The sequence below is a fragment of the Lutra lutra genome, chromosome 7 (genome assembly GCF_902655055.1).
Source record: "Lutra lutra chromosome 7, mLutLut1.2, whole genome shotgun sequence".
Taxonomy (NCBI): domain Eukaryota; kingdom Metazoa; phylum Chordata; class Mammalia; order Carnivora; family Mustelidae; genus Lutra; species Lutra lutra.
The window spans coordinates 130,133,805-130,156,956 of record NC_062284.1 but is presented as its reverse complement, the minus strand read 5'-3'; the positions used below and the strand labels follow the sequence as shown (position 1 = coordinate 130,156,956).

The following is a 23,152-nucleotide window of genomic DNA, read 5'->3' as shown; positions in this document are numbered from 1 at the left end:
TTCCCAAAACAAGCCCCTACAAAATTCATTCCAATTCAACAATCACATTTCTCAGGAACCATATGGTTAAATTAGGCAAAACATTGAAGGCAGAGTGAGATTTAGGATGAAATGCCTGGAATTCAGCGTCACAGGATGGAGTATCACCTCTACATTCAGTATGCTCACGTCACTACAGCCTGGGGAAGGATTTCTGTCTTTTCTTTCACTCACTCACTCACCGGTGACTAACTGGCGAACTAGCAGGTAGCTTCAAGGAGTAGACAGGTAATATGCATCAGGAAAGCCATGTTCCCAAGTTCATAACAAGCCTATGGCTGGCATTATTGCCATTTTCAGGTAAAGACGCTACGGCAGACAGGATTCACGCTCCTAACCTTTAGGTGCTACTAAGTTTTATGGTTTATTGATCTAGCCTTTCCTTGAGCACTCAGAAAAGCATATGGTTTAGTGTATTTAGCTAGGCTCTGGCTTAACCTCCTCTAGTCAAGACCACGAGAAACCAAAGCCCAAAGTCCACTTCTCAGTACGAAAAACAACTTAAATGACGTAAACCTCAAATACTGCAAATGTCTGCGTTTGGTAGCAACATAAAAGTGCAAATGATGGGCAAATATTTGTGATTCAACTTAAACCTAGTCTCACTTTTTTTTTATATGTGAAAAGATTTATTTTTCTGTTCATCAGCTCATACTCTCATAGGTAGAAAGAACTTAGAGCGAGCTTACGCCACCCAACTTTCCTCTTGTGATGTAACAGAAAATGCATACATTCATCTCTGCCCCCAGTTCCTGGCACAGAACTCTGAAAATCCTGATGATTTCCTAAGTGAAAAGGGCACGATGAGTATGTTTTGTTCTAATACTTGGTCTTTGACTCTGGTTCCTGACCTGGAGTTCCTAAATCCCTTGGACCTTCTCTGGTGATAGCAGTGTCTTTTGTTCCAAAGAGGTGACTCTGGGCGGGCTCCTGGATGGGGGCTGCTCACTGGAAAGACCAAGCATGATCAGAGGCTTGGAATTGTCAGCCTCACCCCCCATTCTCTAGAGTGGAGAGTGGGGCTGGAAATGAAGTTAATGACTGATCACAGTGATATGATAAAACCTCCATAAAAATCCCCAAAGTGCAGGGTTTGAAGAGCTTCTAGGGTGTTGACCACATCCATATACCAGTAGGGTGATGGGCAACATACCCCAACTCCAAGGGGACAGAAGCTCCTGTACTTGGGCCCCTCCCAGACTTTGCCTTCCGTGTCTCTTTATCTGACTATTCATCTGTATCCTTTCTCATATCTTTTAATAAACTGGTAAATGTAAGTATTTCCCTGGGTTCTCTGAGCTGCCGTAGAAAATTCTCAAATCCAAAGAGGAGGTCACGGAAACCCCCAACACATAGTCAAATCAGACAGCAGTTGTGGGTAACCCGGGACCTACTACCTGAGACGGGCATCTGAAGCTGGGGCAGGGTGACAGTGGGGAGGTGACATTCTCATGGGATGAAGCCCTTAACCTGTGGAATCTGACGCTATCTCCTGGCAGTGTCACAATTCAGTTAAATTGTAGGACACGCAGGCAGTGTCACAGAATCACTTGGTGTGAGGGGAAAAAATCCCACATCTGCTGTCAGAAGTGCTGCGAGTGGGAGTCTGTGAGAGAGTAAAAGAGGCACTCAGGAGGACTACGCGTTCTTTATACCTCCCAGCAAAGGAACGGAGTCTCAGGCAATTGTCAGATGTTCCCCCCAGTCTTTGCTACTTTGTGAGGAGGTCCTTTCACCAGACAGAGATAATGTGCACACAAAGTTCCTCCCTATGTTGACCTAAGTAGAATCTACTTCGTAATAACCTCTGCTCTTCAATCCCTCCCCACAATACCCTTTCAAATATTTACAGCCTGCTATCACTTTTCCTGCAAGTTCCTCCTCAGGCTGACCATTTCCAGTCCTCTGTCATCCCTCAGGTGACCTCTGACCACACTGGCCTCCTTTTGTTGTTCCTCTTTGTTCCATTTGAAGGAAGCAGCTAAAATGGACAACTTCTTCAGATGTGTTGTAATCCACACAGAGTACACTAAGACTATGACCTCTTAATAAGGATATATTATTTCTTGATATAATACTCTGAGGCACTAGATTTTGTGTTTCCTTATTTTTCTTTCTTAAGTTTTTATTTAAATTCTAGTTAGCTAACATACAATGTAATATTAGTTTCAGGTGTACAATATAGTGATTCAACACTTCCATAAATCCCCCCCCCCCCTGCTCATCACAAGGGCACTCCTTAATCCCATCATCTATTTAACCCATCCCCCACCCACCCACTTCCCCTCAGGTAACCATCAGTTTGTTCTCTATAGTTAAAAGATTGTTTCTTGGTTTGGCACTAGATTTTTTTTAACTGCAGACTTACCCTGTTAGCCTAAATAAGTCACTCAAGATCTCCAGGGCATATAAAAATAAACTTACTCCATCTTCCGTGTTTTTGCTGGCCAAGTAAACTATTTTGAGCACTACAATGGAGGAAATCCGGTCAGCCAACTGCAGAGCTCAGACTTCACTAAGGGCTTGTTTTTCTTCAGCTTTTACTTGAAGGTGAAGGTAGGATAGACTCCTGGATGGAAAAGTCCTCGTTGTCCTACCGTCAGCTCTGCCTTGCACTGTGGTTATCAACTTTGCTCAAATCAAGAGTAGGCAGGTACAAGTAGTGGGCTCACGTTTGACCTCGACTGGTTTTTCTAAGTTATTTTGTACCTTTTTCAGCAGCGAAACCAAACTGGGTCTTCAGCTTTATCCCCATTTCTTGCAAGGGAAGAGCCTTTATACAACTGGACACATTTTGGTTTTTCCTCATTGAGAATTTTAACCCTTTTGTATTCTTTCTACAATAATTTGTAAACATATTTATTTTTACCTTTTTTTTTTAACTTTTCGGGTCTAATATTTTATACTGCACTTATTTGTCAAAATAAAGATTCTCACATAAAAAATAAAAAAATAAATAAACTTACTCCAAGCCCAGTATCACCTGTGCTCTATTTTTGAAACAGATTTTTGGAAAATAATTGACTTTTTAACTTTAATGCAGGGCTCTGCATATCTATATTATTTCAAATTAACTTTTTGAAATTATACTAATGCATGCTTTACTCACTGTAGAACAAATTAAATACACATAAGAAAACATTTTTCGGGACGCCTGGGTGGCTCAGTTGGTTGAGCAGCTGCCTTCGGCCCAGGTCATGATCCCAGCGTCCTGGGATCGAGTCCCACGTCAGACTCCTTGCTTGGCAGGGAGCCTGCTTCTCCCTCTGCCTCTGCCTGCCATTCTGTCTGCCTGTGCTCGCTCTCTCTCCCTCTCTCGCTCTGACAAATAAATAAAATCTTTAAAAAAAAAAAAAAGAAAACATTTTTCATTTACCCTTCAGACTTTAATATACAAACAACCCATTATTCAGTGTAGAAAAACTAGAAAAAAGAAACAAAAAATGATATAACCAACCACAAACCTATTAGCCAAAGATAACCTTTGTTAACATCTTGGTGCATATCCTTTCAGAAACATATTTATATATTTATAAATATACATACACATACATATGTGTGTGTGTGTGTGTGTGTGTGTGTGTGTGTGTATATATATATATATATATATATATAGACAGAGAGAGAGAATGAAGGAGGAGAGAGATGTATATACATCTATATGTTTATATATCCTGCCTCCTATCTCCAGTCACTAATTTCATGTGGGGCATGAAGACCATAAGTTCTACTGGAAAATACTGTATCATGAGTTGATCAGTTGGAACTATAATACACACTAGCTCAAGTCCTGTAACTTACAGCTTTTCATTAATTATTCCATTAATGTTTCAGAGTTTCCACTCATTCTAGGACTCAAATCCATACACACACACACACACACACACACACACACACATATTTCTTATATTTATATTTCTGAAAGGACATGCACAGATGTAATTGAACATTACTGATTTTTCAGAGTCAATAGAAATGGCACTATATCATAATTTTAAATGACTGTGCATTATCCAATAGTCTATACTAAAATTTCTTTAACCAATCCTCAAGTCTCTATTGTTAGAGCTGGAGTTTGTTTCAAATCTTTCACCGTCATAGATGATGATGTTATATCAGAGAAGTCTACAACCCTTTCTTAAGAACTTCCCCTGTCCACAGCCTTGAAGGAACAGTCCCTGTGACCAAGATCTACTATGCTGGCTGTGCTTACTGATTTTTGGTGAACATCTGCCCAAAAGTCAGTCCAATTCTCTTCCCCAAAATCTGGGGTTGGTACCACAGGTCAAAACAGACACTAAAGAGCCTCAGGTCAGGGACAGAGCCTGCCACTTGGGAGAAGGCTTCACAGGCCATGTAAAAGCAGATGACTAAGCACTGAAGACAACTGCCAGAGACAGGAAAAGGATGATTTACGCAAAGAGAAGTAGAAACAAGAGACCTTGGGGTCCAGGAGGAAAGGAGACACAGAGACCCCACCTGACCACTTACTTTCTAATTCTCGTAATATCCAACAGTGCTTCCTGCAATTTGATTCTGTGAGATTTCTTTATGTCCTAACAGTTCGCTTTCTTTCTTTTTATTGTAAAACATATCATAAATACAAAAGGTGGTATGAAAACGAGGCACAAAGCTAAAAACATTAATACCAATACCTACTTAGCCAGTAATGAGGTAATTATTTGTACTTTAGAAGTCCTCTAATGCCCCTTCCCAATCATATCTCCCCATATTCTGAATTCTGAGTAAATTATTCCCTTGCCTTTTTACTCCCTTTGTACATTTTAGGTATATTAATTACTGCTTTGTTAAAACTTTTTTTCTTTTTCAAAATTTTTTTTAAGATTTTATTTATTTGACAGACAGAGATCACAAGTAGGCAGAAAGGCTGGCAGAGAGAGAGAGGAGGAAGCAGGCTCCCCACCGAGCAGAGAGCCCAATGCAGGGTTCGATCCCAGGACCCTGGGATCATGACCTGAGCCGAAGGCAGAGGCTTTAACCCACTGAGCCACCCAGGTGCCCCTCTTTTTCAAATTTTTACTTAAATGCTAGTTAGTTAAAACTTCTTTATTTCAGAAAATTTTAAATATGCACAAAATTAGAGAGCAGTGGAACAGAGATTCATGTACTCATTATCTTTTCAACAACATTTTACATTTTGTTTCTTTTGTTCCCTACCATACGGCCCCACCACCACACACACAGTGGATTATTTAAAGCAAAGTGAAGACATCATTATATTCATTTAGAATATGTCTCTAAAGAAAAAGGCTTTCAATATAGGTATGGCACCATTATTGTTACTGCAAAATTGGCAATTCCTTAATATCATTTAATATCCAATCCACATTCAAATGCCTCCATTGTCTCAGATTTTTTATTTTTTTCCTAACAGCCAGTTTATTTGTGTCTTAGATGTCTTAATCTATATCATTCCTCACCTCATTGTTTTTCATACAATGTATTTGTTGAAATGAAAAGTCATATGACCTGCAGATTTTCCCACATTCGGAATTTGGATGACTGAATTTTCATGATTTCATGATTCTTCTATTCACTATATTACCTGTAAATCGATCTTAGATCTAGAGCTGTCCTGTATTACAGTAGCCACTAACCTGTAGCTCAATTAAAATTTAAATTAAATAAAAATTAAAACTCAGTCTCCTGGTCTGATTAGTCACATTTCAAGTACTCAATAGCTAGTGGGTACTGGATAGCACAGAATCATTTTCATCATCAAAGAAAATTATTTTGGATGGTGTTAACCTAGAGATTTAGATTCAGGTTCAGTTTTGATCTCACAGGAATACTCTAGACCTGGCACATGAAATTCCTATTGTATCACATCAGGAAGCACAAAATATATGCTTGTCACAACTTTAATGATGTAAAAAATGGTAAGTGGGTTCATGTTTTCAGCCTTATTTCACCTAATGACTTTACTAGCCATTTCATGATCACTATCTAAAATAGATCCCTCCTTTCATAAGAGACTAGAAAATGACTTTCATAGTTCTAGTACCTTCCACATTTATGAGTTAGAATTCTTCTATTAAAGAAAAAGATCTCCTCCGCATCAACCATTTAGTTACTCTGAAGTATTACTCATGAAAGAAAGGCAGAGGGGCACCTGGGTGGCTCAGTGGGTTAAAGCCTCTGCCTTCGGTCCTGGGATAGAGCATCCCATCGGGCTCTCTGCTCAGCAGGGAGCCTGCTTCTGCCTATCTCTCTCTGCCTGCCTCTCAGGCTACTTGTGATTTCTGTCTGTCAAATAAATAAATAAAATCTTTTTTAAAAAAATACTATTTAGGGGCGCCTGGGTGGCTCAGTGGGTTGGGCCGCTGCCTTCGGCTCAGGTCATGATCCCAGGTCCTGGGTTTGAGCCCCGCGTCGGGCTTTCTGCTCAGCGGGGAGCCTGTTTCCTCCTCTCTCTCTGCCTGCCTCTCTGCTTACTTGTGATTTCTCTCTGTCAAATAAATAAAAAAAAAATCTTTAAAAAAAAATACTATTTAAAAAAAAAAGAAAGGCAGGATAGAAGATTGAGTCTTCTCTCATTGCCAGAATACTAAGCATCGTAGCAATCTCTATACAATGATTTGGGGGTTTTGTAAAGTAGTTTTAGAAACATGCAGTTTTTAACATATTTTATGTGTTTCAAGTTTTCCTAGTTTTGGCCATTGGGAGCTCTTTTAGAGTTGGCTCCTGTGTCCGAGTAGTCTTGCTTATAACAAAAGTTCCAAGCTCATCTTACATATGCTCTGCGCCAGCCATTTCTCTAAGGAGTCCCAGTTCCTTCTGATGAGAAAAGGTACAAACAGCAACCACATCTAAAAGGGAACCATGAGGGGTGCCTAAGTGGCTCAGTGGGTTAAGTGTTCGCCTTCAGCTCAGATCATGATCTCAGGGTCCTGAGATTGAGCTCCGCATCGTGCTAAACGGGAAGGGTGCTTCTCATTCCCCCTCTGCTCCTCCCTACCCCATGCTCATTCATTCTCTCTCTCTCTCTCTCTCTCTCGCAAATTAAATTAAATTTAAATTTAAAAAGGGAACCGTGAGTTAATGGCTTTGCCTAATAAATTCAACAGACCTTTACTGGGTCCCTGCTATGTGCCAAGCACCATATTCCATCCTGGGAATACAGTTAAATTATACATGATTTGTGCCCTGAAACAGCTCAGTCTACAGAGGAAGAAAAACTCATAAACAGACAACTGTAATACAATGTGTTATTATTTAGAATAGAATTAATGCCCTTGATATCACAGAAACACAGTGGGTATTTAATTTAGGGAAGAAAGGTAATCAAAGGACTTTTCCTGAAAGATATGGCAATTATGCTTTCTTAAAGAACAGCAGGACTTGGCCACAGGCAAGGGCACTGAAAAAGAGCACTGCAGGCGAAGAGGATTAAATGAGCAAAAGCAAGAACACAAAAAAACACCATGGCTATAGAAACACCATAACTATAGAAATTGATGAAAAAATTAATGCAGACACCAAAAAAATGGAATGACATCCCAGGTTCATAGTCTGGAGCTTAACACTGTTAAAATGTCCACATTAGGGATGCCTATGTGGTTTAATGGGTTAAGGGTCTGCCTTCAGCTCAGGTCATGATCTCAGGGTTCTGCAACTGAGCTCTAAGTGGGCTCCCTGTTCAGTGGGGAGTCGGCTTCTCTCTCTGCCCCTCCCCTCTCCTTGCTTGTGCTCTCTCTCTCTCTCTCCCTCTCTCTCATATAAATAAACAAAATCTTTAAAAAAAAGAAAAAAAGGAAAGAAAGATGAACAACACTGGAGATATCATACTTGCTGGTTTCAAAATATATTACAACGCTACGGAAATTTTTAAAAAGAGTATGGCATAAAGACAGACCTGTAGACCAATGAAACAGAGTAAGAGTCTAGAAAAGCATCTATACATATATGATCAACTGATCTTTGAAAAAGGATGCCAACAATACACAATGGGGAAAGGATAGTCTCTCCAACAAATTATGTTGGAAAAACTGGTTATCCATATGCAAAAGAATGAAATTGGATGCTTATCTCACATCATATAAAAATAAACTCAAAATGGATTAAAAACATGAGACTTAGTGGCGCCTGGGTGGCTCAGTGGGTTAAAGCTTTTGCTTTCAGCTCAGGTCATGATCCCGGGGTCCTGGGATCGGGCACCGCATCGGGCTCTCTGCTCAGCGGGGAGCCTGCTTCCTGCTCTCTCTCTCTGTCTCTCTGCCTACTTGTGATCTCTGTCTGTCAAATGAATAAATAAAATCTTAAAAAAAAAAAACAAAACATGAGGGGCGCCTGGGTGGCTCAGTGGGTTAAGCCGCTGCCTTCGGCTCAGGTCATGATCCCAGGTCCTGGGATCGAGCCCCGCATCGGGCTCTCTGCTCAGCGGGGAGCCTGCTTCCTCCTCTCTCTCTGCCTGCCTCTCTGCCTGCTTGTGATCTCTCTCTGTGTCAAATAAAATCTTTAAAAAAAAAAAAAAAAAACATGAGACTTAAACTATAAAACTCCTAGAAGAAAACAGGGGAAGAGCTTCATGATATTGGTCTCATAACAAAGCTTCATGATTTTATGGACATGACACCAAAAGCACAAGTAACAAAAACAAATATAGACAAGTGGGACTACATCAAACAGAAAAACTTCTGTACAGCAAAGGCAACAAACAGAGAAAAGGACAACCTATGAAGCAACAAAAAATACTTGCCAACCATATATCTGAAAAGAGGTTAATTTCCAAAATAAATTTAAAACTCCTATAACTCCATAGCAAAACAACCCAATAACCCAATTTTAAAATGGGCTTAAGACTGAAATATATATTTCTCCAAAGAAGACATCCAAATGGCCCAAAAGCATAAGAAAAGATAATCAATATTACTAATCATCAGGAAATGCAAACCACAACCACAAAAATGAGATATCATCTTACACTGTTAGGATGGCTATTATCAAAATAAAAACAGACAAGTGTTGCAGAGGATGCGTAGAAATTGGAACCCTTGCAGCTACATGAGAACGAAAAATGACATAGCCACTACGGAAAACAGTATAAAGATTCCTCAAAAAATTAAAAATAGAATTACCATATCATCTACCAATCCCATTTCCAGGTATTCATCCAAAAGAATTTAAATCAGGATCTCAAAGAGATATTAACCCTCCAATGTTTCAGTGTAGCACTACTCAAAATAGCCAAGATGGGATAACAACCTAACTGTCCACTGACAGATGAATGGATAAAGAAAATGTGGTAGTTACATACAATGGAATATTATAATATTTTTTAAGACAAGGAAATCCTGCAATATGTGGTAATATGGATGAACCCTGAGAACACTATGCTAAGTGAAATAAGGCAGTCATAGGAGGACAAATATTGCACAATTCCATTTACGGAGGTATCTAAAATAGTCAAACTCATAAAATCAGAGAGTAGAATGATGTTTGTCAGGGTCTTCAAGGAGAGGAAAATGGGGAGTTGCTAATCAATGGGTAGAAAGTCTAAATTATTTAGGATGAGTAAGTTCTAGAAATCTGCTATACAATATTGTGCCAATAATTAGCAATACTGTATTATACACAAAAAAAATTTATTTTTTTTTAAAGATTTTTATTTATTTATTTGACAGAGAGATCACAAGCAGGCAGAGAGGCAGGCAGAGAGAGAGGAGGAAGCAGGCTCCCTGCCGAGCAGAGAGCCCGATGCAGGGCTCGATCCCAGGACTCTGAGATCATGACCTGAGCCGAAGGCAGCGGCTTAACCCACTGAGCCACCCAGGCGCCCCCACAAAAAAAATTTAAAGGAAATACTTAGAAGTACTTCACAGAAACAAAAAGAACAAACACTAGTAAAATAAACAAATAAAATACCATGGATGTTCTGTGTATACAGGAAGATCTGTGTGTGCAGAGACCTGAGCCAAGAGACGCAAATTCCATCAATTTAACTCAATACTTAACGAATTCCTAACAAGTGTTGGCTCCACACTAGTTACTGGAGATGATGCACTAAAGCAGATACAGTTCTAGGCCTCATAAAGCTTTCAGTCTAGCAGGAAAGACTGAGAAGGACCTTTATCCCACAGATGATCAAGAATTTAAGCTTAAATTTAAGCTAAGAAATGACAGTCAAATTTGCATTTTTTGGAGGATCCTATAGCAGCTGATGGTAAGATGGGTCTTACCAGACAGATAGGAGGCCTTGGCAAAGTTCACACAAGAGATAATGAGGACCTAGTAGTAATATCTGAGACAGAGCAGAGAGGACTTGATTAGAAAATCATTAGGTGGTCAAATTTGCGTTTAGGATGCCCATGCTGGCCACACTTATTGCCTTACTAACTGTTCACAAACCATCTGTGTGACATATTCTAGAAATTTGCTGAGAAGCTGCTTCAAGTTTAATGGTTACAGATTCTGGATTCTAATCTCTTTTCCCCTTTGGATAATTGATACATGGATTCATTTCTAGTCCCTGACAGTCCTCAAAGATAGCACAGAATTACAGCTTCAGGATCTTTCAGGATCCTGGATGTAGCAGTTGCCTTCGGATCTTCTGGCTTTCAAACACTCAACCTTCTCCTGGAGGGGACTGACTTCATAAATAGTACACAATGGAAGTCAGAAAGGAAGATCCTTCTTTTCTAAACCCAGGGAGTTAGACACCATGCACGTGATGTAAAATAGTCCCACCAAGAACTGGAAATAGCGGTACAAAGGAGGGAGAGGATGCATCTAGCGGCAGCCAAACAGCCCTCACCAAATTATTCTTGCTGCTTAGCCTCTGGACCAGCCTACTCTTCAGCCTTCCAGCAATGCGGTGAGCCTCCTATATTCTTCCAATAATCCATTTTCTGCTTAAGGCAGCCAACATTAGTTTCCATCGCTTGTAATCAAGAACTCTCACCAAAAGACCTGGATAGCACTTGCTTGGATCCAAAAGTCTGAACTTAAAGTAGTTAGATGTCCTATCTTCATTCTGCTCATCTTCACAGCCAAGACCTAGTGAGCCTTAGTGAGCCTCACTATATGTCAGTTACTTTCTAAGCATTTTCTAGGCATCCCATCTTTTTGATTCCTCACTGAACTGCATAACCATTGAAGTCGATACTAACATTACTTCCTTTTTATCATTCAAGGAATTGAAGCTCAGCAAAATCAAGTAACTTGCCCAAGATGGCCAACAAACAGAAACAGAAGTGATAGGAGTTCAGTCAGTCCAAGTCCAAAGCGAGCATTCTTTTTTTTTTCTTTAAAGACTTTATTTATTTATTTGACAAAGAGAGAGAGAGAGAGTGAGGGAGGGAACACAAGCAGTGGGAGTGGGAGAGGGAGAAGCAGGCTTCCCGCTGAGCAGGGAGCCCAATGTAGGGCTTGATCCCAGGACCCTGGCAGACACTTAAGGACTGAGCCACTCACGTGCCCCTAAAGCTAGCACTCTTAATATCTATATTACACAATGACTGCTCTTCAAACCTTTATTGTGAAATATAACACATACACAGAAAAGCACCCCAAAATGTGCAGCTCAATAAATTACCACAAAACAACCACTTAAATAAACTACTACCTAGGCCAAGAAACGGGTCATTCCTCGCACTTTACAAGTCCCATTCATGACCCTCCCAATCATTACTGCCAATCATTATTACCCTTCCTCCATGATCACTGTCCTAACTTAGGGAATCATTTCCTTACTTTTCTTTATAGTCAGGCAACCTAAATATGCATTCCTAAATAGTGTTACTTTATTCCGCCTGAATTTTATATAAAGAGAAATAATGCAGAATATTTCAAGACTAGTTTCTTTCACTCAACATTATGCTTGAAAGACTCAACTATGTTGTTGTAAGTTTATTCATTTTCATTGCTATATAATATTCTGTGAATATACCATATTTATCAATATACCATTGACAAAATTTGGGTTCATTCTAGTTTTTATCTATTATGAATGATGCTGCTATATTTTTGTTCATGTTTCTTGGTATACATGTGCATGCATTAATTTTGTATGTAAACCTAGGAATGGAATGTCTGAGTTATAGAAATAGGAATAAACCTTGGTGGAAAATGCCAAACTATTTCCTAAAGGGGTTGTAGCAAATACACACTCCTGCTGGTATTGAGGAACATTCCTATTACTCTGTATCCCCTCCAATACTTGGTCATATTAATAATTTTTATTTGGGTCATTCTGATTGGTGTATGCTCCTTTAGCTTGCATATCATTGATGACTTATTTCTCAACAATTTGGGAATCTTCTTTTATAAAATACCTATTCAGTCTCTTGCCTATTTTACTATTGGAGTGTCTTTTTTTTTTTTTTTTTAATCAAATGATCCTTTACTGAAATATTTTCCTTTGTAATCCTCAACTAGTTGGGCATTCCACACTGTACCACTGTTGAGGTCATCTATGATGTCATGAGGGTGGCGGCCTTCAATATCACAGCCCAGTCTGGCAGTCCAAGGATCTCTTTAATGGTTCCAGAGAGTTCTCTAACTAAAGATGGGTACCCTATCTGTCCAGCAATGTCAACAATCTCATCAAAACTGTTATTTCCATTGTACTTAATGTTTTTCTGCAAACTTTCTACAGCTTGGCAATTCCTGGAGGGCTTTGATAATGAGGGCAGAGGCGGAAAGTACCGCCTCAGTCTGGACCTATCCATCCTGAATGGTCATTTTCACTGTAATCCTCAGGCCCTCCCTTTCCAATCACCAGTTATTTTGGCTAGGTCACCATCACCCTTTTTGGAAGAAAGACTCAGGAGGCCAATTTTGGGGGCCTGGGCAGAAAGGGCACCAACTTCCCCACTGGTGCACCCCAGGTATATGACTTTGACTTCATTGGGGTTGAATTTAGGCAGCTCAGTGCAGGCAGCCGGTATCAGATGAATCCAGGTTAAGGGCAACCAAAGAAAGTTGCACCTTGGCCACTTCTGAGCCAAAAGCTGAAAGCTGGGTTGTCTTTTTATTACTTATCGGAGTTCTAAACACAAACCTTTTGTTAATTACACGTTACAAATACCTGCTCCTACAGTGATTTACCTTCACTCTTTTAATGGTGTCCTATCGTGATGCAAAGTTCTTCATTTGAAAGTAGTCAAAATGTATCACTCTTTTCCTTTTTGGTCCTTTGTATGTCCTCTTTGAGAGATCCCTACACTGAGGTCAATATATTCTCCTATATTATCATTGAGGAGCTTATTACGTTGCCTTTCACATGTTGGTATGCAATCCAAACAGCATTGATTTTGTGTGTGTGTGTGTGTGTACGGTGTGTGAGGTAAGGATCAAGTTTCTTTTCTTTTTATTTATTTATTAAGATTTTATTTATTTATTTGACAGACAGAGATCACAAGCAGGCAGAGAGGCAGGCAGAGAGAGGAAGGGAAGCAGGCTCCCTGCCCAGCAGAGAGCCCGACGCGAGGCTTGATCCCAGAACCCTGGGATCATGACCCAAGCCGAAGGCAGAGGCTTTAACCCACTGAGCCACCCAGGCGCCCCAAGTTTCTTCTCTTTCCCTTCTCTTCTTTTAGGATATTCAATAGTCCCAGCAATATTTAGAATTCTTTTCTCACTGCTCTATGGTACAATCTTTATTGCAAATCAAAGATTTTGTTTCTAGGATTTTATTCTATTCCTAGGGCCTATTAGACTATTTCATAAAATCTTCAGAATAAATCTTGATACCTAATGAAGCAAATCTTTCCAGCTTGTTCTTATTCGCTCAAGTATTTTCATATATGCTATTCATGGCCTTTCACTCCTCTATATATTTTTTAGAACCAGCATGCCAAATTTCCATGCAAAAACTCCAGCAAAGCCCTGCTGGGATTTTTACTGGGATTATTTTATTTATATATCAAGTTGGGGAGAATGGACATCTTTACAATATTGAGTCTTTCTATTTAAGAATATGATACATTTTCCATTTATTTATTCTTTCATGTCTCTCAATAATTACAGGGTCTTAGCCACAGACACAAGATGACAAAGGGGACGACATCATTTGGAAAGTGTTGCAATAAGACGTGCACATTGGGGGCGTCTGGGTGGCTCAGTGGGTTAAAGCCTCTGCCTTCGGCTCAGGTCATGATCTCAGGGTCCTGGGATCGAGCCCCGCATCGGGCTCTTTGCTCGGCGGGGAGCCTGCTTCCTCCTCTCTCTCTTTCTCTGCCTGCCTCTCTGCCTACCTGTGATCTCTATCTGTCAAATAAATAAATAAAATCTTTAAAAAAAAAAAAAAAAAGACGTGCACATTAGTGGCTCTAAGCCCTACCACCCTTGGAAGTCGACCTGTGGCGAATGTACTATCCTGCCAAGAGGAAGAGAAAATATCACTGGAGTGCCAAGGCTAAAAGACAAAATCCCACTGGGGCTAATCGAATGAGGCAGCTGAAAATTGTCTACCCCAGATTCAGGCCTGGATTCCGTGAAGGAACATCACCTAAAGCCAAGAGCACAGCTGTTGCAACAACCAGCTCCTCTTAAGGATTTCAACAATTAATCACACAATAAATGTCCTGGTATTTAAAATAATAATAATTATTATTATTATAATCTGCACAAAGGCTTTGCCTATATTTTGTGAGATTTATTCCTAGGTATTTGAACTTTCTTTACTCTCTGGTAAATAATATTTTTATATATTTTCTAACTTCATTGCTAGTACAGGCCTACTTCATTTTACTGTGCTTCACACTACGGCACTTTGCAGGTAGAGCATTTTTGACAAATTGATGGTTTGTGGCAACACTGTGTCAAGCAAGTCTATCAGCACCATTTTTCCAACAGCATTTTTCACTTCATGTCTGTGTCACATTTGATAATTCTTGCAGTATTTCAAGTTTTTTCATTATTATTATTATTATTATTATTATTATTTGTTATAGGGATCTATGATCACTGAATATATCTCTGCTGAAAGCCCAGTTGATGGTGAGCATTTTTTAGTAATATTTTTAAGGTATTATACTTTTCCTTAGACATACTACTATTGCACATTTAAAAGACTACAATAGAGTATAAACATCACTTTTACACACACCGAGAAACCAAAAAATTGCACTTCACTTGCTTTATTGCAATATTTGCTTTATTGCAGTGGTTTAGAACTGAACCTACAATATCTCTGAGGTAAGCTTGTATACATAAACACAATGAAATTTTGCATATTGGCTCTGTACCCAGCAAACTGGCCAAACTTGTTAGTTCTAATAACTGATCTGTGGATTCTCCTGGATTTTCCACATATATAGTCATCACCAGCAAACAACAGATTTATCAGGATTCTCTTCTAATTTTCATATATTCTCTTTCTTGGCTAACTGTATTAGCTAGAATATCCAATAAAATGATGAATATTAAGTGGTGAGAATGGGCTCCTGTGTCTTATTCCCAATCTCCAGAAGAAAACTTTCAATCTCACTATTAAGTTTGATGCTCCTTATAGGTTTTTTGTTCTTTTATTCCTACTTCGCTATGAGTTTTGAATCATAAATGGAGACTGAATTTTATCAAACATTTTCTCTGCATCTATTCAACTGATCATTTTTATCCACTAGTATACTAAAATGGTGATTTACACTTTTATTTTTTTTTAAATATTTTATTTTTTATTTATTTGACAGAGAGAGCACGAGCAGGCAGAGAGACAGGCGGGGGGGGGGGGGGGGAGCAGGCTCCCCGCTGAGCAGAGAGCCTGATGTGGGGCTCGATCCCAGGACGCTGAGATCATGACCTGAGCGGAAGGCAGAGGCTTTAACCCACTGAGCCACCCAGGCGCCCCTACACTGACTTTTAAAGAATGTTAAAACTACCTTGCATTCCTGAGAAAACCCAACTTGGTTGTATATATTCCTGGATTTAGTCTGCTAACATTCTGTTCATGACTTTTTGTATCTATGTTAATGTGAGTGAGAAGAAATTATGATTTTCCTTTCATCTGAGATCATTTTGATACTGTCTAAAGATTCTAGTTATTCCTTTAAGTGCCAGTATGCAGGTGACAAATCCTGTTTTTGATTGCCTGAAAATATCTTTATTTCATCTTCATTCTTAAAGACTGCTTTCCTGGAAAAAAAAATTCTATATTGGTATTTCTTTCAGTATTCTAAAGATGATCTAGCTTCTACTGCTCTGTGTAGAAGTCAGCTGTCAGTCCAATTACTATTCCTTTGAAGGCAAACTGTAATTTTTCTCTGGCTACTTTTCCTTACTTTGCTTTTATAGCAATTTTTTAAAAAGTTCTGTCTGAAAGAGGGAGAGACAGAGCACGCAAGTGCAAGCCGGGGGAGGGACAGAAGACGAGGGAGACAGTCTCAAACAGAGTCCCTGGGGAGCGCAGAGCCGAGGCCAACTGGGCTCCACCTCACAACCCAAGAGATAGTGACCAGAGCAGAAACTGCAAGTCGGATCCTTAACTGACCGAGCCACCCAGGCGCCCCAGTTTTATGGCAGTTTTAACTTAATGTATATCTACTGTAGATTTCCTTGTACTTATCCTGCTTGGGCTTCTTAAATCTGTGCATTCTATTAGCTTTGGAAAATTCACCGTTATTATCTCAACAAGCATTGCTTCTGTCCGTTCTTGCCCTCCTCATCTTCGAGGACTCCAATTATATAAATATTAGATTTTTTTTACCCTATCTTCTATGCCTCTTACCTCTTTCCTGAATTTCCCATTGTTGCATTTTTACATGTTTCCTATTGGACATTTTCTTCTGACTTTTCTTCTGACCAGTTCACTATCCTCTCTTCAGACATAGAAACTTTTTGCTAAACCCATCAACTGAGTTCTAAATTTTCATCTGTATGTTTTAATTATAGAATTTCTATTTGGTTCAATTTTTATAGATTTTAATTCTTTGCCAAATTTCTCAAACTCGTCTTTTATCTTGAACATAACAAATATAATCATGTTTCAGTCTGTCGCCCCTTTGGATCAATTCATACTGTCTATTGTTTCTTTTGATTTTTATCCATGTTCTCTTCCAGGAATCTGGCTATTAATCAATTGTGCCAGAAACTGTTCTCATAAAATTGTCTGTAGAAACAATCTGAAGCCAAATCTAAATAAGCCTCCAAAGGTTTGCCTTTGCTTCTTTCACATACTTGGGGACACTAGCAGCCTGGGGACACTAGCAGCCTGGGGACACCTTAACTCAATTTCGTGAACTTAAGATTTTTCTGAAATGGAGTTGCACTCCCACAATAGCTGTTTTGTTTTGTTTTTTAAAGATTTTATTTATTTATTTGACAGACAGAGATCACAAGTAGGCAGAGAGACAGGCAGAGAGAGAGAGGAGGAAGCAGGTGCCCTGTGGAGCAGAGAGCCCGATGTGGGGCTCAATCCCAGGACCCTGGGATCATGACCTAAGCCCAAGGCAGAGGCTTTAACCCACTGAGCCACCCAGGCGCCTCGCAATAGCTGTTTTTAATTTACCCTTACTTCTAGAACATGGCCTTTCCTAGTCCCAACCTAGAGAAAAGGGAGTTCACCATGGTTTCCCCTAATTGGTTGTTTCTGGTTCTGAGTATTTCTTGTTGCTTTAGTCCACAGAGGCACATTCACAGCCTTGACCAGCTTCCTCACTCCAGAATCCAGGTTATGCCATCAGAGGAGAAAGGAGCCCCCAAAATGGACTCTTATCGTTGGACTTCTATCTTCATACTTCTGCCCTCACCTTGATTATAGCCTGGTAATTCTTCATTACCTGGCTAGCTCTCCAGGATCTTCAAGCAAATATCTGCATGCTGACAATTATTTTCTAATTGTCTCCAGTGGGAGAAGTGATCCAATTACCTAGTCTGCCATGACGCAAAACAGAAACCAACACTGCCTCTTTACCTTTTGCAGGTAAAGATATATACTTTTATATATATATATATATATATATATATATATATATATATATACACTTTAACACCTTTCTGAATAAAATGGAAACAAAATAGAACTTTTAAAAGTCTGCCTTCTTTCTGTCATTGGCTCACAGTATCAGCTCGTCTAAGTGGTGGTTCTATCTGCCTTTGATTTATCCTTAGAAATGAAATCCACACAAAAATAATGAAAAACAGTAGTGGATTTGAAGAATAACATGAAATTAATCCCTAAGGAGATTTACAACCTGTATTTCATTTAAAAAAACTTCATCTGAGAGAAAAAAGCCCAGAAAGGGTCAGTTCCTGATTAGCAGAAATGTCAAAGATGTACAGAATGTCTTTTATAATACAAGCACAGGGAAGAATCTCATGACACGTTTGAGGTTTTTTCCTGAATAGATAATACATACATATTATCCAGAATTCAAAAAGCATAGAAGTATATGGTGAAAACTTCCATCTCCATCCCCACCACCAAAAGCAACCAACGTTATGAGGTTTTGTAGAGTCTCAAAGAGCTACCTGATGCACATAAGTGTGTGTGTGTTTGTATATATTCTTTTTTATACAAATAATAAGCATATTAAAGATACTTTTTTTCCCATTTATATCTCAGAGATCTTTCCATAACCATACATGAAAATTTTTCTCATTTTTCTCTATAGTTGATTAATATTTCATTGGCTGGATATTCCATAATTTATTTAACCAGTTCCCTATTGATGGACGTTTATGTCCTTTCTAATCTTTTACCATTTCAAGCCATGCTATAAAAACCTTGTGTGTCCTTAAATAGGCAAAAGAATAAATCTAGAGGATAAATTCCTGGAAGGAATGGATCAATGAGAGCATATACTGTAATTGTGACGGATAATGACTAATTGCCCTCCATGGCATTTGTATTAATTTACAGTCCTAACGGCAACGCATGAAAGTCCTTGTTCCTGCATGCCTGCCAACAAAGTGAGAGATCAAACTGCCCGGCATATACATCGTTTCCAGGTCCCTTAAGAGAAATTACGTTGAGCATTTTTCATATGCGAGAAGCCACTTCTAGCACCTGAACAGCTTAATGTAGGGGGAGAAAAGAGTAAAAAGGAATAGTGCTCATGATTTTTAAGGTTAAAGGTACATGCTAAATCATGTAAGAACGACTGGTAAAACAACTTGTAACAGGGTTCAAAGAGGCAGGAAGTAAGAAAAGGAGAAACATTTAAGTTTATTTCCCGCGGTATCAGGTGTGGAAAATGCAGTCCTGTTGTAGAGAAAGAAAACCATTATAAACAGCTTGTTGGGGTTCCTAAATCTACTTAGTGACATTTAGACCACTATAAAGAAGAAAAAGCCAACTTTTCCATATAGAGCTTTTAATGTGTCAGCCAAAGAGACCAATTCTACAAGTACTCTAAGAAGAGACCAGAGAAACTAGGACAGGTTTTGCAAATTTAAATGGGATATGGGAAAATGTGTCTTTTTAACATTAAAATGGCTATGTATTTATTTTAACATGTATTGGGAAAAGTTGATACATCAAAATAGTAATAGCACAGGTATCATTTAAAAAGAAACAAGGGGCGCCTGGGTGGCTCAGTGGGTTAAAGCCTCTGCCTTCAGCTCAGGTCATGATCCCGGAGTCCTGGGATCGAGCCCCGCATTGGGCTATCTGCTCAGCAGGGAGCCTGCTTCCCTTTCTCTCTCTCTGCCTGCCTCTCTGCCTACTTGTGATCTCCCTCTCCGTCAAATAAATTTTAAAAAAAAGAAAGAAACAAAATTTTAAATGTCAATTTAAAGAAAAAATAGTAACCAAATAATTTTGGAATGTATTCTCTAACGTGGCAAAAACCATAACATGGTACCTGCACAGCCAAAGTCTTAGAAACAATAAACAGAAAGGAAAATGGAAGCTCAAGAATAAATTTATAGATGACAGCCTCTAAAGCAAGGTGAAGAGTTAAGAAATTTTCCTATAATGATTTATTTTATGTTTGACAATATTTAAAATACTAGTTTTCTTTCTATGTTACCAGCATTCCAATTGTGCTACAGTTTTAAATTTATTGTGTACTTTGTACTTTCTCTCCAAAGAACCAAAAAACAGGTTTTTTCTAAAGCATTTGAATATCAGGTCAGAGTTCTTTAGAACAGGTCTCATAGGACTTCTCCTTCACTAAACAGGCTGCAAAGAGATAATTAGCCTGGCCTTTTAGATTCAAGGGCAGAGGAACCAAAAGCAGGTTATGTGGTTATAAACTCAAGAGGCTTAAACAAAAAAAACTGGCAGCTTGTATTCCAACCAAATCCCAAGACCACATGATCTAATTTCTCATCAGTCCTTAGGAGTGAAATCGGCTCCTCTTGGTCATTCAGATCACAAACCTTGGGTTATACCATCCTGGAATGATGACAGGACTAACTGGCTATCTCAACACCACAAAAACACAACCACTATCACAAAACAAAACAAAACAAAAACAAAAAACCACTACCACAGCCAGACAAATTTATACCATTTTGATATAAAACTACAATAGAAAACCAAAAAACTGTAAGGGCTCTTTGGCATAAATTTCCACTGTTCTGCTCCATCCACTAAGATAGACACCAATTTTTTAATTTCAATTTGAACTGAAATAGCTACAATATACAACATTTCCATCACTACAGGAAGACTTATCACACTGCTCTAAGACCTACGTAAGAATCATGACAAGTTCACCTGACCTGTGTCCAGTCGTTAGTGTCTAAGTGCCTTGATAGCTCTCAGGGTCATTTACACCAATCTCATTTCTAATGTTAACTTCAAGGTCATAAGAGAATTGCCCTTTATTTTCCACAAAGCTCCCTGAACTTTGAAAAAAAAAAAAAAGTCTATTCTTAAGTGATGCAACATGTATGCCTCTGAGAGTTTCACTATATAGAGTGATATCTCTCTTGGGGACTGAAGGACCCAGGTGCCCCAAATAAGAGATTATTAGAAACAATTACAGTTCACAAAACAATAAGAGCACTGTGGTCACTGTAACGCTGAGTTCAGAAGAACATAAAGAAGTTCTTTGACTTCACTAAAACTTCAGCTAACAAACATGAAGGCATGCAAAAGGTACTCTCTGCACAGACTATATTAAAAAACAAGTTATGATTATCCGGGATAATTTTAAATTCCTGTTTTGAAGGAATAAGATACACTGAAAGATCAAAACCTTTACTTTTTTTTTTAATAAAAATCTTCAATTCAGTAACAACAAAATGTTCAAACTCATTTCCTATTGCTGTCCCTCTAAGAGAGGATGGCAGAAACCTTCAATTTCATTCTATCTCAGGCCTCTATTGTTTACTTACTGGATCATTGTTTAGAGGAAGGTGGCAGAAGGATCCAATCAAACTCCTAATTTGAAGCAGCCTGGGTTTTGTTTTTTTTTTTTTTTAAGATTTTATTTATTTATTTGGCAGAGAGAGAGACAGCGAGAGAGGGAATACAAGCAGAGGGAGTGGGAGAGGCAGTAGCAGGTCTCCCACTGAGCAGGGAGCCCAAGCTGGGGCTCGAGGCCAGAAGCCTGGGATCACCACCCGAGCCAAAGGCAGACGCCTAACAACTCAGCCACCCAGGCACCCCTGAAGCAGATTTTTAAGTTTATTCCCCAGGTTATATAACTCCGAGCCAAGCCAGATGCATGATTTCCACCCCTCTTTGGAAACCCAGCTTCATGCTAACTCAACATTTCTCAACAGCAGCCCTGCTGATATTTGGGGCCAGATAATTCTCCGCTGGGGGGGGGCTGCCCTGTGCATTTCAGGGTGTTGCACAGCATCCCTGACCTCTACCCACTAGTTATCACGGACAGCCACCCCCCCTCCTCCCCAGCCCCAGCAGTGACAGCCAAAACATCCCCTGAGCGTCCCCAGGCTAAATCACTCCTGCTTTAACCCCAGGAACATTCTTCATTATCTCAACCCTAATTCTTCATATGTGTTTGGTGCTCCTCCAAGTCTCTGTGTTGAGACTTTGTCTCACAATCCAGCAAATATTTATAGAACCTCTAGGACACAACGTAAAGGGCTCTAGGAGATAAACAGGAGACAGATTCTGTCCTCCCCTCAAGCTGATTTCTTGGGGGTAAATACATAAAGAACTGTAATAAGAGACACTCAATTATATAATGTTTTGAGTTGCTGATGTTTGTTCCCCAGGTTCTCTCCTCTTACCAAACTAAAAACACCTTCAGGGCAAAGACCATAACCCACCCTAGAATACCAATACTGGATCGATAGCCAATAAAAACAAACGATTGTAAGCGTCATCGAAACAAGATGACATTTTCATACAGATAGTAAAATCGCCACAGTAACTTAGGCAGGTAAGTTAACCCCTCTCAGGTATAGTTTGTTCTATAAAATGAGGAAAAAGGGGCACCTGGATGGCTCAATCAGCTGAGCATCTGCCTTCGACTCAGGTCGTGGTCTCGAGGTCCTGGAGTCCAGCTCTGCCTCACATCGGGCTCAGTGGGGAGTCTGCTTCTCCCTCTCCCTCTGCCCCCCTCCCAACTGCTCATGCTCTCTCAAATAAATAAAATCTTTAAAAATGAAATAAAATGGGGGCGCCTGGGTGGCTCAGTGGGTTAAGCCTCTGCCTTCAGCTCAGGTCATGATCTCAGGGTCCTGGGATTGAGCCCCACATCAGGCTCTCTGCTCAGACGGGAGCCTGCTTCCCGCCCCTCTCTGCCTGCCTCTCTGCCTATTTGTGATCTCTGTCTGTCAAACAAATAAAATGTTTTAATAAAATAAAATGGGGAGAAAATTACTGTTGACCAGATTAAGTCAGATAATATTAGTAAATCTTTGTCCACTTTCTGGCACAGAGAAGCATTCAATTAATGTAAGTTATCATTACTATTATTTTATTAGCAACAAATCCTACCTCAAGGGGAAGAGTGTGCTCTGGGCTACAGTAACAAGCCCCTACATGACAGAAAAAGAAACCAACACTCATCCTCCCAAGGGCAAGAGGAATTAAGTAACCAGAAGTATTTCTATCAATGTCAGGGTGGGGGGCGGGGGAGTAAATGCAGAACCCAATTTAAAAGTAGGGGGAGGAAATCACACTCTCAGAGACAAGCCCACCATCAGAGTTGACTATTCTTAAGACTTTTCTATTTCAAATGTTTGGGTTTGTTTGCCATAAGCGTACAAGGAGCTTAAGGGGAAGTTA

At 39.5% G+C, this 23,152-nt stretch overlaps 1 protein-coding gene across 2 annotated transcripts in view; it reads right to left on the bottom strand.

The window, feature by feature from the left end:
* Positions 1–23,152, bottom strand: part of TMED8 (transmembrane p24 trafficking protein family member 8) — a 38,544-nt gene that overhangs the window by 13,677 nt on the left and 1,715 nt on the right. The gene's annotated exons all lie outside the window — the stretch shown is intronic.